A 15439-nucleotide genomic window follows, 5' to 3' on the forward strand; every position below is an offset into this window, starting at 1 on the left:
TCTCCTTGCTGCCCTGCATATGGGCTCATCAGTGCCATCTTTCTTGATTCCTCATATCTCATTACTTATGCGATATTTGTTTGTCTCTTTCTGACTGACTTCCCTCTGTATGTGTTTCCTTCCTTTTTATGGCGGAGTGATATTCTACTGTATGTAGGGACCACCTCTTCTTTGTCCACTCCGCTGTCGATGGGCTCTAGGTGGCTCCCAGGTCCTGGCTACTGTGACTCGTGCTGCAGTGAGTGTAGGGGTGCAGGTATCTTTTAGAGCTTTCTCCAGGTTGCCCAGGATTGGGATCGCAGGATCATATGCCAGCTCTGTTTTTAATTAAAAAACATCTATGTTGATGTGTTTCAGCGCTGCTGCTGCTGCTGCTGCTGCTAAGTCGCTTCAGTCGTGTCCGACTGTGTGCGACCCCATAGACGGTAGCCCACCAGGCTCCCCCATCCCTGGGATTCTCCAGGCATGAATACTGGAGTGGGTTGCCATTTCCTTCTCCGATGCATGAAAGTGAAAAGTGAAAGGGAAGTCTCTGAGTCGTGTCCGACTCTTAGCAACCCCATGGACCGCAGCCCCCCAGGCTCCTACGTCCATGGGATCTCGCACTACGATCCTGTTGCCGTTTGAAATACTGACGTTTCCTCTCCTGCCTCCCTGGTGGCCACGCTGAGAGCAGAGGGCTCTACCCTGTTAGTGTCCACGCTGGGCCAGGAGGTGGCGCTGGCCGCAAGCCTGTGTCCTCATCTCATAGAGACTTGGATGGAGAGAAGGAACTTATGGTTGTGTTTGTGGGAGGTGGGGAAGGTTGAGGGGGAGCGACCGTTAGGGTTTGGGATGGACATGTACACACGGCTGTGTTTAAAATGGAAAACAACAAGGGCCCGCTGTCCAGCACAGGGAAGTCAGCCTGGACGGGAGGGGAGTCTGGGGGAGAAGGGACACGTGTGTGTGTGGCTGAGTCCTGTCGCTGTCCACCTGAAACTATCACAACACTGTTAATCGGCTAAACCCCAACACAAAGGGAAAAGTTAAAAAAAAAAAAGAAGAAAACCTATTTCCTCTTTCAGTAGAAACAAGGCGTTTCTGTTTTTCACATCGAGGTCAAAGATCCAAAGCAGAACTGGAAGAAGACCAAATATTGTCAAAGGCCTTGATTCACATCCTGAAGATTCTTGCCATCCTTGGGTGTTTCTTTGGGAGGGCCTGGAGCGGGGGCGGGGCAGGGAACAGACAAAAGAAATCTCGGATGTACAGTCCGGGAGTTTTAGAGGCAGCCTCGCATGTTCTTTCAGAGAAAGGTGCAGGAACAAAGCACCCTTGTGTTGTAAATAACAAGCGGGGGTACAGTTGGGGAGAGGGGCGTTCTGTTCCTCTTCTAGAAACAGCTTCGCGATTCCAGTTCCATGACCTTTCTGGCAGCCCTGAAGGCATAGAAAGTTCCTGACTTCTACAATCGGACCATTTGACAGTTTTTATTCTCATGGAATTTAGGAACTGGAAAGGATCTTTGAGAACATTTAGTCCAAGCTTTACCCAGCACATCAGTCGACCTCGTTAGCAGATGGTGGAAGCTCCATTTATCTCCAGGTCCCGCCAGGGTGGATTCACTCGCGTTTCCGTTCGCTCTGGGACTCACGGGTGAGGTCATTGTTTCAGCGGGGCTGTTGTCACGACTGTCACTCCCAGCACTGCTTACTGGGCACTTGTCCACTCATTCACAGTCCGCTTATTAAGTGAATATAGGTTTATTTAATTGGCACCTACCCACGGCTTCATGGCACAGTTAGTAAAGAACCCGCATGCCAGGGCAGGAGAAGCAAGAGATGTGGATTCGATCCCTGGGTCAGGAAGACCCCCTTGAGAAGGGCATGGCAACCCACTCCAGCATCCTTGCCTGGAGAATCCCATGGACAGCGGAGCCTGGTGGGTCACAGTCCATGGGGTCACAGAGTAGGACATGACTGAAGTGACTTAGCACACGCGCGCGCGCGCACACACACACACACACACACACACGGGTTACTACAGGCGTGGAATAGTGCCCTGTGCTCTACAGTGGCTCCTTGGTGTGGGTGGCGGTTTTATTTAGTGGTGTCACTGGCCTCTATATACTACACACCAGCTGTACCACCCTTCCCCAAGTGGTGATAATAAGGAATCTTTCCAGGGGAACTCTGCGCCCCAAAGGACACAATCCTTCCAGCTGGGGACCACTTCATTGGGGCAGAAACAGGTTGCTGAGACCCAGACAACCTGAACGTGTGATGGTCTGTTCAGCTGATCATTTGCTTCTAAGCAACATCGTGGATTTCCCATCGTTTTCTTTGTTTGTCCCTTAACTGCCATGATACTGGAAAACACTACCGCACACCAACATAGGAACTTGTATTACTAAGAAAACAATAAAAGTAAAATAACAGTAAAAGTAAATATTGAATGAGAATTTTTTAAATTTTTTAACATTTTATTATTATTATTATTTTTTACTTTACAATATTGTATTGGTTTTGCCATACATCAACATGCATCTGCCACGGGTGTACACGTATTCCCCATCCTGAACCCCCCTCCCACCTCCCTCCCCGTACCATCCCTCTGGGTCATCCCAGTGCACCAGCCCCAAGTTTCCTGTATCCTGCATTGAACCTGGACTGGTGATTCATTTCTTATTTGATATTATACATGTTTTAATGCCATTGAATGAGAAGTTTTAAAGTATGTGATACTGAGAATTGATCTTCGTGATTTGAGTGCCAACTGTTAAGGGAGAGAATCACATTCTAATAAACCCAAGAAACACTTAAATGACCACAGAGCTTTTCTGTATGAAATTCTGAGTCTTCAGATTATGTCCCTATTCAGGAAGCGGGTACTGACTGAGGCGGGGGCATCTTTCGGGCAGAGGGAGAGTTTGCTGTGCCAGCATTTGGTTAATGGAGCTTGGCTTGGAGGCGTCTTGCAACAGTGAGCCCTGGAAGTGAAAGGGGTGTGATGACACGGCTGGTTCGTGGCCCAGTGTCAGGGAGGTCCGGTTTCCTCTAGAGAGCGACTCTCTTTGTTTCCTGTATGCCATCAGCTCAAAAACATGAGATACCAGACCCCCCAAACGCTAACATTTCCACCCTTTCCACAAGAGGGGATTCAGAGAATAAAATGAGAAGCTCGGAGAGTTTTTACTCCTCTTCTGCAATGGGTTGGAATAGTTGCTGTTGTTCTTAAGCCTTAATGAAAAGCCCGGTTCTGTAGTGCTTCCCAAGGCGTCTCCTGCTTGGAGCTGTCTCTCCACTTAAGATTTGATTACATGTCCATGATGTATCCACGTCTGTGTACCTGGTCATTGCACTGTATGCTTTAAACCTGTGTGTGCTCAGTCTCTTAGTCGTGTCTGACTCTTTGAGAACCCATGGCCTGTAATCCGCCAGGCTCCTCTGTCTGTGGGATTTCCCAGGCAAGAATACTGGAGTGGGTTGTTATTTCCTCCAGGGGATCGTCCCAACCCAGGGATTGGCAGGTGGACTCCGAGCCATCAGGGAAGCCCTTCCTGCAGGGTTCTCTCCTTTACATTGAGGACTTTTCCCCTGAATGTGCAGAGCGGCCGGGAAGGCACAACAGGCCAGTAGGAGAGGGCGCACTTGTAACTCTGCAGTGATGAAAACCACGGCTTCCCCTGAGATAAAAGGGCTTTGTCCCTCCTTTACAAACCACTCTCTCTGCAGCTGCGCGTAGCCCCAGATGTTCTCACTGGGAGTTTCGGGCACAGAAAGCCCTCTGAGACTCGAGCACACAGTGTTTCCAGGACCCCCACCTACTCTCTGTTTCTCCATATTGTTTACAGAATAATCGGATACTCTCACCACCTTGCAACCCCAAACCTTGTGTAAGGGTCGGGAAACAAAACAAAACAAAACACAGGCGAACTAGAAAGAAAATGATGGAAATAAGGCAGAGAGCTGGTAAAGCCAAGAGCAGAAAGAGAAGCCACCTGGGAAAGAGCTGGGAACAGGGTGGAGGAAGTGTTTACGCCCATGAAGAGAACTGGCCGAAAAGTTAAAGAAACAAAAACAAAACAAAAATGCCTGCAGACCCTGATTATTCATGGATTTTGTCTCCCTTATGCAAAGCGTTAGGTTCGATGGGCTTTAATTTTCCAAGCAAACAACTTATTTACGTCTTACAGATGTGAGCACAGAGGGGAGAGAAAATTCAGAATCCACGTTGCAGCATGTTGCCTGTTAGAACTACATGGACTTGCCAGTGTTTGACTGTTTTTGGATTCCCCTGTAGCTCAGCTGGCAAAGAATCCACCTTCTATGTGGGAGACCTGGGCTCAGTCCCTGGGTTGGGAAGATCCCCTGGAGAAGGAAACGGCTACCCACTCTGGTATTCTGGCCTCGAGAACTCCATGGACTATACAGTCCGTGGGATCACAAAGAGTCGGACACGACTGAGCGACTTTCACTCACTTTAACTGTTTGTAACCTATAGAAATGGCAACTCCATACAGTTCAAACTTACGTTCCTGCCAATGAGACAAGATTGGGGTCCCAGTTTTCTTGTTGGCTGTCTCTGTTGACAGTCAACTGACTCTCTTTTTATCCTTGACTGATAAGTTTAGGGTCTCTGGAAGATTTTTTCCTTCCAAATGAGTTTTCTTTTGGCAGCAGGTAGAGACCCAGCAGTCCACCTTGATGGTGAGTTCTGTAAGGGCCTATCTACTTGAGTTTTGCTTTTTTGTGTTTCAACAGAAAACCCCCTCTAACCTTGCTGACTTCTCAAGTACAAGGTAGCTTCTGAATCTCCGTGAGCAGTTCAACCCCTCTCTCTGCTGCTTTCCACCAGACTTCTCTGAGCTCTAATCTACACACGGGCCGCTCAGGTAAACACCAACGTTTTTAGTCGCTAAGTTGCGTCTGACGCTTTTGTGAGTCCATGAACTTTAGCCCACCTCTGTCCTTGGGATTTCCCAGACAAGAATCCTGGAGTGGGCTGCCATTCCTTCTCCAGGAGATCTTCCCAACCCAGGGATCAAACTCGTGTCTCCTGGGTTGGCAAGAGTGTGGGCTTCTCATACACTTATTACAGGGCTGTTGTGTGTGGAATTTGGGGCTCACAGTCTGTGGTTCCCTCCTTTCTAGGATTATTTTCCAGCTGCTGTTAAAGCTGTGAACTCTGGACTCTGTCTCCTGAATTCACTATGACTGCTACTTTCCGCTTAGGCTCAATTCCTGGAATTGGTAAGTATCGGCGATTTCCCTCAGGAGGAAAGCTGGACACATATGGAGCATCCCTTTCTTTTTAAGGGTCATATTCCATCCAGGTTTTGTATGCTCTGGTTGTTCTCCACTGCTTTTGAATATTTGCACTGAGTTTTAAGATTGTTATCATCAGGAGGGTTATTTGGACATAAAACTACTTTGTCATGTTGGATACATGTTGAATCCTCTTGGGTGGATTCAAGCTGTATATTGCACTCAGAAGAGTAAGTCAGAGGTTTAAAATCTGATGTGATATGGGGGACGGGGTTGGAGCAGGGGTGGAGTGGGAGTTTGGGATTAGCAGATGTGAGCTCTGATATGTGGGATGGATAAACCATGAGGGGAGGCCCAGAGCACTGAATTCAGCATCCTAGGGTGAGCCACAGTGGAAAAGAACATTAAAAATACATATACATATGTATAACTGAATCACTTTGCTGTACAGCAGAAATTAAGATTGTAAATCAACTATACTTCAGTAAAAAACTGCAAAAAATGACATTTGATGTGGTTAATTTCTTAGTGACTCAAATAAATAAGAGAAATTGCAGTATTTTGTGTTGGAATAAGTAAGCTTCAGGTTCCAGGGTTGATGCCAGTTTGAATATGAATGAGAGCTGGAAAGTATGTGGTGTGTGGAGCTCTGGTTCCTTTGGCAAAAGAGGGACAGCAAACTGTCCCTGGGGTGGGAGACTAAGTGTATTTGCCAGACACAAAGTTGACACTTGACAGGGCCTCCCAGTCCGTAAGCATTTCACTCTTGCAACGCCCATCCTGTTGGAATGATTTCCAGCCTGAGCTCATCAAGAAGCTTGGGTCGAGTTCTCAGACACTGAACTTGAGATTGAGACTTTTGATGCCACCCAGGTGGCTGGAAGTAGAGAGCAAATACTTCTCTATCTGTGCAGGGCCAGTGGGCAGGGCCACTGGGCAGGGCCAGCTTCTAGAAGCATTCTAACTTAGACGTCCATGGATATTAAAAAAAAAAAACAAAGATGGCACTCTTTGAAAATTTAGTTTGGCAAATAAAGGGAAAAAAAATACAGAAAAGTTTTCATTATGTTGATCCCAAAATGTAAGGCAAGCTCGGAAAAGAACAGCATTTTGTTGATGACCTATGGTGACATCTTAATGATGGTTTGAGGGATTTTTCTTGTGAAATTGTTTTCGGGTTTGAAGAGTTGGCAACAGAATCTCATGTGCTTTCTGGGAAAGTTGGAGACATTTTACAGTGTTCTAAAGAAAGTTTCAAACAAAGCTTTTTTGGTTGACGTAAATAACAGGATGGAGTCAGAGGTACTGGTGTTTTCCTTTCTCCATTTTTTCTTTACTAGGTAAGAATAGCTCCTGGCTAAAGAGTAAAATACAGTAAAATAAATAAAGTAAATAAGTAAGTAAAATAAAATAAGTACAAATAAAACAAATAAGTAAAATAAAGTAAAATAAAGCTGTCAGCCCTGAGACTTCTGTACCAATGCTGCATGGAGACGTAATCGACTTTCTAGTACCCAGCCTTAAGGTTAATTGCGTCTTCCCGTCGGAGGCCAGGAGTGCCCAGTCCAAGAACTCAGTTAAAATCCTGCTGTGTTTAGCAGCTGTAACACGTAGAAATATCTTTTGCTGTAACCCAAATGGTATTCGGATTTTGTATCCATGTCTTGAAAATATGATAGGTCCCTAATATAGAAACAAGCCCTTGCGTGGGTTAGAAAATTGGGAAGACCTCCCTTCCACGTTTCCATCTTCCTAGCCCTAACGGTGCTCTTCACTGACGATTTCTGATGACAGTGCTTCATCTCCTAGGGCACGCTGCCTCATCAACCGTTTCATTATTATTCCTTTTCCAAATAAACCCATGTCCCATTCACCCAAATACCTACATTTGTTTGTTGCCAGGGAGCAAAGACTCATTTGCTCCTGGCTCAGAGGATGTGGGTTAAGAGAGATGGAAACAGGATATCTTATGAAGAAACCAAAATAGAAAAGCCAGCCATGTAGTCCAACTTGCTGTTTGATCCCAAAGGACAATATGAGAGGTGAAATGCAGTTGAGAAATAAAAGACAGAGTCCAGGGTCCGGAGGGGAAGGCAGAGCTTGGAGATGCTGTCAAGGCTGTGGGATCACTTCACAGATTGTGTAAGTTGCTTGCTGCTGCTGCTGCTGCTAAGTCGCTTCAGTTGTGTCTGACTCTGTGCAGCCCCACAGATGGCAGCCCACCAGGCTCCTCCGTCCCTGGGATTCTCCAGGCAAGAACACTGGAGTGGGTTGCCATTTCCTTCTCCAATGCATGAAAGTGAAAAGTGAAAGTGAAGTTGCTCAGTCATGTCCGACTCCTAGCGACCCCATGGACTGCAGCCCACCAGGCCCCTCTGTCCATGGGATTTTCCAGGCAAGAGTACTGGACTCTTGCAAATGGGCAGGAAGTTGTGAAGGGCGCTCACCCGGCCAAGGTGGGAAGGTCAGAGGAGGAAGACAAGGTCAGTTCGTGTCCATATGTTGTTGTTGTTCAGTCACTAAGTTGTGTCCAGCACTCTGTGACCCCATGGACTGCTGCACCAGCTCCCCTGTTCTGTACCATCTCCTAGAGTTTGCTCAAACTCATGTCCATTGAGTTACTGTGTCCATATGTCCCCACAGGTTGATTACGAAGATAGGATTTTCTGGGGAGTAGGATGAGGAATACTTTTCTCTTTTCCATGAAGATCAGGTAATTTTCCGAGTCTCTCAGTTCAGTTCAGTCGCTCAGATGTGTCTGACTCTTTGCGACCCCATGGACTGCAGCACGCCAGGCCTCCGTGTCCATTACCAACTCCCAGAACTTGCTCAAACTCATGTCCGTTGAGTTGGTGGTGCAATCCAACCATCTCAGTGCCCTTCTTCTTACACCTTTACTCTTTCCCAGCATCAGGGTCTTTTCCAAGGAGTCAGTTCTTTGCATCGGGTGGCCAAAGTACTGGAGTTGCAGCTTCAGCATCAGTCCTTCCAGTGAATATTCAGGACTGATTTCCTTTAGGATGGACTGGTTGGATCTCCTTGCAGTCCAAGGGACTCTCAAGAGTCTTCTCCAACACCACAGTTCAAAAGCATCAATTCTTTAGCTTTCAGCTTTCTTTATAGTCCAGCTCTCACATCCCTACATGACTACTGGAAAAACCATAGCTTTGACTAGACAGACCTTTGTTGGCACAGTAATTTCTCTGCTTTTGAATATGCTATCTAGGTTGGTCATAACTTTCCTTCCAAGGAGTAAGCACCTTTTAATTTCATGGCTGCAGTCACCATCTGCAGTGATTTTGGAGCCCCCAAAAATAAAGTCTGACACTGTTTCCATTGTTTCCCCATCTATTTGTCATGAAGTGATGGGACCAGATGCCATGATCTTAGTTTTCTGAATATTGAGTTTTAAGCCAACTTTTTCATTCTCCTCTTTCACTTTCATCCAGAGGCTCTTTAGTTCTTCACTTTCTGCCACAAAGGTGGTGTCATCTGTGTATCTGAGATTATTGATATTTCTCTTGGCAATCTTGATTCCAGCTTGTGCTTCATCCAGCCCAGCATTTTGCATGATGTACTCTGCATATAAGTTAATTACGCAGGGTGACAATATACAGCCTTGACATACTCCTTTCCTGAGTCTTTGGTTACTGTCCATTTCAAACAACTTTTACTCGGGTATCAGAGGAGTTCAGTTCTCCGTGCCTGAGACTTACAGGTTACTGCTCACACCGCAGCAAGAGGGGCCCTTTCAAAATACATCCAGTGTGTTGGGATCGGGCTCAGCCTCCTCAGGGACTGTCCATCCGCTCGAGTCCACATCTAAGTGGACTTACAGCCCCCTTCCTTCCCTGACCTTGGCCCTCTTCTGCTTCCTCTTCAGCGCCTCCCCACCGGCGGTCCTTTGTCCCTTGCCCTTCCCAGGCGCGCTCCCCCAGGCGCGCTCCCAGGACACGTCCTTCCGGCGCTCCTGTTTCTCCCGCACGCGGTTCATTTCCTCACCTTCTTCACGCCTTGGCCCCGATCTCACTTGATGCGCCAACCACTCTGGTTGAAAGAGCGATTCACTTGCTCTGTGCGCTTATTCTCAGCACTCCCGTACTCTGCGCCATGTTTTCTCTTTATACTTACCACCATCTAAGCGTGTCCGTTACTCACTATACCTGTTTAACCGACTGCCTGAAACAGTTTAAAAATGGTGGCGATCCAGGCATGGAACCAACCCGAATGTCCACCCGCATAGGAAAGGATAAAGCAGATGCGGCACATACGTACAATGGAGTAGTACTTGTTGTGCCTGAGAAAGGGCCGTCCGAGCTGGAGGGTGGTCTGGGGTGAAGACCCAAGGAAAGAGGGTGGACAGCAGAAAGCCACCCTGGCTGGGGCGAGCCTGGGGTCGGCCGGGGCTCCACCGGCAGGCTCAGCTCCCCTTGTGACTCCGTTTCTTGAGTTCCTGCTTTTACCTCCCTGTTTTCAGGGTCCGTCCACGCAGAGGGTGAGGACTGGGTTGTCCGCTCCATCAAGTGTCTCCAGGGAAATCTTCATCAGCGTTTGCTTGGGACCCAAAGATGAACAGGCCACATCCGGGACACCGTGGGGCTCTGTTTGACCTGCACAAGCCCAAGGAGTCAATGAATGAAGTTTGTTACTGAAAAAAATATTCTCAGTTGCCACGTTTGGAGGAACACTTAACTGGCAGAGGTAGGTAGGTGGTAAGAAATTCAGAGGCTGCCGATCCCAGGAATGTTGGTCACAGGCATTGTAGAACAAAGCCTGAGAGCAAATGATAAACACTTCTCCTTAAGGGCTGTGTTGTCCTAAATTAGAAGTAAAGCCTGCTAAAGTCTTATGTTTGTCTTAAAGCAAAAGGACAGCTTTATTGTTTGCAAAGGTTTGTAAATGGGGGTGGGAAGGTGGGCAAGGGATTTATAAACAAACCACGGAAGTCACAGTTGGGCGACCTGGAAAGGGTGGCCCTCACGGCCTGGCCACAGGCCTCACAGCTTGACCTCGCGTCTCCAGTGATTGGCTGTCCTCAGAGCCTCTCTTTGGGGGCTTTCCAGGTGGGACCCTGAGCAGAATTAGAAGTCCTTAGAGCTGTCTGTTTGTGGCTTTCTCAGAACGCAAAGTATGGAACGAAACCCCAGATCTGTTCTGCCTGCCTGGCTCCAGTTTATTTTGGTGCCAAACCAGCTCCATTTTTTAAGCTCTTTCCACAAGGAATGCCTCTTATTTTATTTTTACAGATGCTCCAACAAGCCTCGGTCACCTGACCTGAAGGCATCAATAAGGACTTAACTGCATTACTCCCTTCAGTACCTCTTCATTCTCACAGTCCCCAACAGCAGAACACAAGAGGGCTTCCCCAGTGGCTCAGTGGTAAAGAATTTACTTGCTAATGTAGGAGACGCAGGAGACTTGGTTCCAATCCCTGGATCAGGAAGATCCCCTGGACAAGGGAATGGCAACCCACTCCAGTATTCTTGCCTGAAAAATCCTATGGACAGAAGAGCCTGGCGGGCTACAGTCCATGGGGTCACAAAGAATTGGACACGACTGAAGCGACTGAAGGACAACAGCAAAGAACAGGCGAGGTCGTATTTTATCGTTCTCCAAGCAAAACTTTCTTGAGTGAATTTTGAAGCAAAATGGATGATTATTTTGATCAACTGCCTCTTTTAAACAGCATGATATCAGTTTGGACCTGCAAACTTCCAAATGGCCAGCCTGGCTGGACATGTGGGTGTACTTGCCGCCTCCACGAAGCAGGGACAAGCAAGATGCGAATGATTAAGAGGAGGGCCTGGCCTCTGACGTTTGAAGCCAGTGTTAATGAGAGATTTTTCAACAGCTGCAGGAAGTCAACAACTTAATGGGAAACATCACAAGTATTTGATCTGTCCAGAGTGACCACAGTACACTAAATTCCCACACCAAAAAACAGAGCAACAAAATGTTTTTCGAGTCCAGCATCGTGAATCAAAGCAGATGTGAGGCTCTGCCTTCCCAAGTGGCTCAGAGAGTGTAGCTTCAGTGCCAAGGAGAGGCTCCTCCTGGTTACACATTGATTCCGTGAAGTGTCAGAGGTCCAGCTGTTTACTTATTCTTGCAAGATGGAGGCAATGTTAAACCCGCGCCGATTTCTGAATCCAGTAAGACAGACACAGGCCCCTGTGCTCTGCTGTAAGCCAGTGCTTCATCATACCCCAAAGCTCAAATGTAGCTGGATTAACATTTTAACAGAAAATTTGGATTGTGAGAGGCAGGAATTGTCTGTGCAGCAAAGTATCAGGTGATGTCATCTTAGAGATACACAGGAGAAAGAATAAGTTAATAAGAAAGAATGGGGACTTCCCTGGTGGCCCAGTGGTTAAGACCTCACCTTCCAATGAAGGGGTGTGGGTTTGATCCCTGGTCTGGGAGCTAAGAATCCCACACGCCTCACGGCCAAAACAAACCAGAACATAAACAACAGAAGCAATATTGTAATCAGGTCAATAAAGACTTTAAAACTGGTTCACATCAAATAAATAAAAAAGATAAAGAATGATTTAGCAAAGTTGGAATTTGCTATGTTATAATAATTGAAGCAACTATATTTTATGGGAGCTGATAGGTAACTTGTTAGGCAAAAACTACAAGTAAAACTTAAGAATGATCATGTCTGGTAGTAAAATTATTTCACTTATTTGTCCCCCATGCTTTGGTGATTTTTTTTTTTAAATCCTAGGCTGCTTCAAAGATATTTGCATAAATTAAAAAATAGCCTTTAAATTCACGTTTTCTTTTAATTTGGGTTGAGTAGTATAAGATGTGTTTAATAAGATACTGTATAATAAAATTTGCACTCTCCTTCAATAGTATGGTCAGTTAGGGGAGAGTGATGGTGGAATGGTCTCCAGAAAGAACTATTAGCCTCTTCTTTGCTTTCACAACACACTAGACACCATGAATTATAGCCTCTGTTATATTTTATTTGAGTCACCTAATTTGTCTCTCTCTCCTACTGAGCTGAGTTTCTTGAGAGTAGAGAGTGTATCTTATCCATCTGTATAACCTCAGAATTTAGCATGTTAGTGACCCAATAAAAATTGAGGACATCCCTGGTGGTCCAGTGGTTAAGAATCCACCTGCCAATGCAGGAGACAGGGGTTCGATCCCTGGTCCCAGGCCACAACTGAGAGTTCTCTTGCCACAACTGAAGATCCCAAGTGCCACGTCGAAGATGGAAGATCCCACGTGCCACAACTGAGACCCAGTGTAGCCTCATAAACAAATAAATGATGTATTTTTTAAAAGATTGAGACAGCAAATAACAGAGAAACCAAGCAGCAAAGAAACCCTTTTCCACTTCTGATGCAAGACTCTCCATGTCCTATTATATTTGAGAAGGAATGGGTGTGCTACTCTTCATAAAGGCTTTACTGAACACTAGGGTAAGCTACGGCAGCAGAGTGAGGCTCCATTATCCTTCTGAAGCAAAACCGTGAGTGTCTGGGAGGAGTTCTTCAAGTCATCACGGGATGGAGTGGTGAAAACTGGACTTCCTTGCACCAAAGTCTCAGGAACCAGGAAAAAGAGAAAACACACTTTATTTTCATTGATTTTTTTTTTTTAAAAGACAATTTTTGGAAGAGCCCAAGTGGTTCGTTTTCCTTCCAGGATTTATCAAAGATAAATAGGTTCAGAGCCAAGCCTATTCTTTTGACTTGGAAAAGGCACAAAAGAAGTCATACTCAGACCTTAACGGCATGGCTACTGAGTTTCCCAGTGAGCAACTGTAAAGCAAATAGTACTGTGAAGATTTTATCAGTCTCGAATATTTATCCAAAGTTTGTGAAATTTCAAATTCCTCCCTTGACCTTGAATAACTTCGCTTTGGCACATTACCCAAACTATCGAAGATCCCTTGTAGAAGAAAATGCTCAATAGTTGACTCAAGAATGTACAGACACTGCAAGTTTTGACTGCACTTTTGTCCAGTTTTATGCTTTTTTTTATGAAGGAGGATCATCTGATTGCTCATTCTACTTCTCTTGGAAGTGGTGTGATGGCTGCTCTGTGGTTTATGAGACAAGGCAGATGAATTTTTATGTGATGTCAAGTTCTCATATACCAGCATTCATGCAGTTTACAGGAAAAAAAAGTTTTTCTTAATAGAATGTCACCATGATGGAGTTGTTTTCATAGTGGACAACTTTTAACTTCCCCTTTGTTTTGTGGAATGTTCTAGACTGATAGGCACACCGCCCTCTTTCCCAGAGGCCTCCTGCAGCTGCAGCCTTGCCAGCGTCCATTCACTGTGAAATCTGGCCAGACTTGACTAACTCCTTTGAGATACGGCTGCAGCCCTTTTAATAGTGAAAAATCATTTCACTCCATTTTAAAACCATTTTCACAAATGTGTATCATTTTACATAAGCCTACATTTTTATCCATTTTTTCTCTCTTCTCACTATCCGTTTTCTCGGTATCAGTTAGTTTTCCTGTGTTTTTTTTTTTTAATTTTTTGCCCATGTACTAATAGTCTTTATTATAGTTTATTTTTATTGTAAGCTGTCTCAGCTCCTTTAATCAAGATGAGGTGAAGTGAAGTGTTAGTCACTCGGTTGTCTGACTCTTTGCGACTCCATGGACTAAAGTTTTCCAAGTTCCTCAGTCCATGCGGAGAATTCTCCAGGCAAGAACACTGGAGTGGGGTGCCATTCCCTTCTCCAGGGGATCTTCCCAAACCAGGGATCGAATTTGAGTCTCCTATAGGCAATTCTTTACTGTCTGAGCCACCAGGGAAGTCCGATCAAGACGAGATGGTATGAGCAATGAATAATAATTGAGAATATTGTATTCTGTAATGTAATCCTTTTCTTTTACTTTGAAAAAAGTCTTTTTTGATGTGGAACATTTTAAAAGTCTCTGTTGAATTTGTTACAGTATCGATTCCATTTTTCCTGTTCTGGATTTTTGGCTTCATGGCGGGTGGAATCTCAGCTTCCTGACTAGGGCTCAAACCCACACCCGCTGCGCTTGGAGGCGAAGTCTTCACCATGGGACCGCCAGGGAAGTCCCTGATCGTTTTCTTTTAAAATCCTGTACGTTTAAGCCAAGAGGCACTTTCATTGTACGGGGTGACTAAAATCTAACACATAAGCCATGTGATGCTTTCTGCATCTGATTCCCACAAAAATCCCAAGAGAGGAAATACTTGAGAAGGAAGCTTGTCAGCAGCTCCTCGAAGGGGTTCAGAATGAGCATCCCCAAGAGGTGCCATCTGGGCACGTGGGTCATCCTGAGCCAAAGGCAGCTGAGACCCTGCGGCCTCAAGAGAAACATCAGCCCCTCTGCTCGTTACCTAGGAAAATGGAAAAGGGGGTCTTTCCAGGAGGAGAACAATTGCCAGGGACCCCTTTTATCTGAGTGGCCCACCTCGAGTCACTCAACACCTGCTCTTCTGCTCGTTCTGTGAGTCCCCCTCCTCGCCTCAGAAGCCCAGGTCCCTGACCATTTCTTAGCTCAGGAGGGCATATATATTCATTCCTCATCTTACTCTTTTGTCTTTGAATCTCTTGGGTATGTAGGATTCCTGTATGTATGAAGCTACATTTGTTTTTCTCCTGTTATTACTCTGTCACGTGTCAATTTGATATAGACCAGCTGAGAGAATCTTTGAGGAGTAGATGAAACCTCTTTCTCGCCAACAACACCATTCTTCTCCTCCCAGAACTCATACCCTCCTTCTCTGAATTCTTTGCCAACATCTTTTTGCCCTGCTGGGATTTCTTAAAGGAACTAGGCTCTTCAATTTTCTGAAACACAGAACACCATTTCTCCATAACTTCCCATCTTTTGAATGGTAGATATGCAGCATAGAGTTCCATAAATTTGCGTTCACCTAGACATAATCATCTCTCTGTATTTGTTTTTAAGCATCTCTGCTATTCAAAATCCCTCATCAGAGAAAAGGAAGGAAATGGCCTTTTATGAAGGACTTTCCAACAAGCAGAAACTGGATGTGACATTGCTGAGACAGCTGGAACTAAATGCCCAGCAGCTGTGGTTTGCATTTTTGCAATAAGTCCAATAGCATCTCATACCGAATGGCATGGCCATGATCTCCCTATAAAAACTGGTCCAGGTGGCAGTTCTGAAAATAAAGGGCTCTGGGAAGTCTTCTGTTCTCTTCTTCCCAATCC

The 15439-nt window shown here is 45.7% G+C and overlaps 1 protein-coding gene across 7 annotated transcripts in view; it reads left to right on the plus strand.

The window, feature by feature from the left end:
- The window catches only part of LOC147350945 (uncharacterized), a 47319-nt gene that overhangs the window by 21012 nt on the left and 10868 nt on the right, over positions 1 to 15439 (plus strand). For 4 of the 7 annotated variants that reach the window (XR_015147035.1, XR_015147037.1, XR_015147032.1 and 1 more), the window contains 4 exons: positions 4746 to 4876; positions 5136 to 5234; positions 9727 to 9950; positions 10496 to 14148. The gene's annotated coding sequence lies outside the window, so the exon portion shown is untranslated. Of the gene's footprint in view, positions 1 to 4745; positions 4877 to 5135; positions 5755 to 9155; positions 9951 to 10495; positions 14149 to 15439 lie in introns of those variants that run through there. The other 3 variants (XR_015147041.1, XR_015147038.1, XR_015147043.1) reach the window with 2 other exon arrangements.

The sequence above is a fragment of the Bos grunniens genome, chromosome 19 (genome assembly GCF_055505025.1).
Source record: "Bos grunniens cultivar Pamir isolate PY7600 chromosome 19, Bosgru_T2T1.0, whole genome shotgun sequence".
Lineage (NCBI taxonomy): Eukaryota > Metazoa > Chordata > Mammalia > Artiodactyla > Bovidae > Bos > Bos grunniens.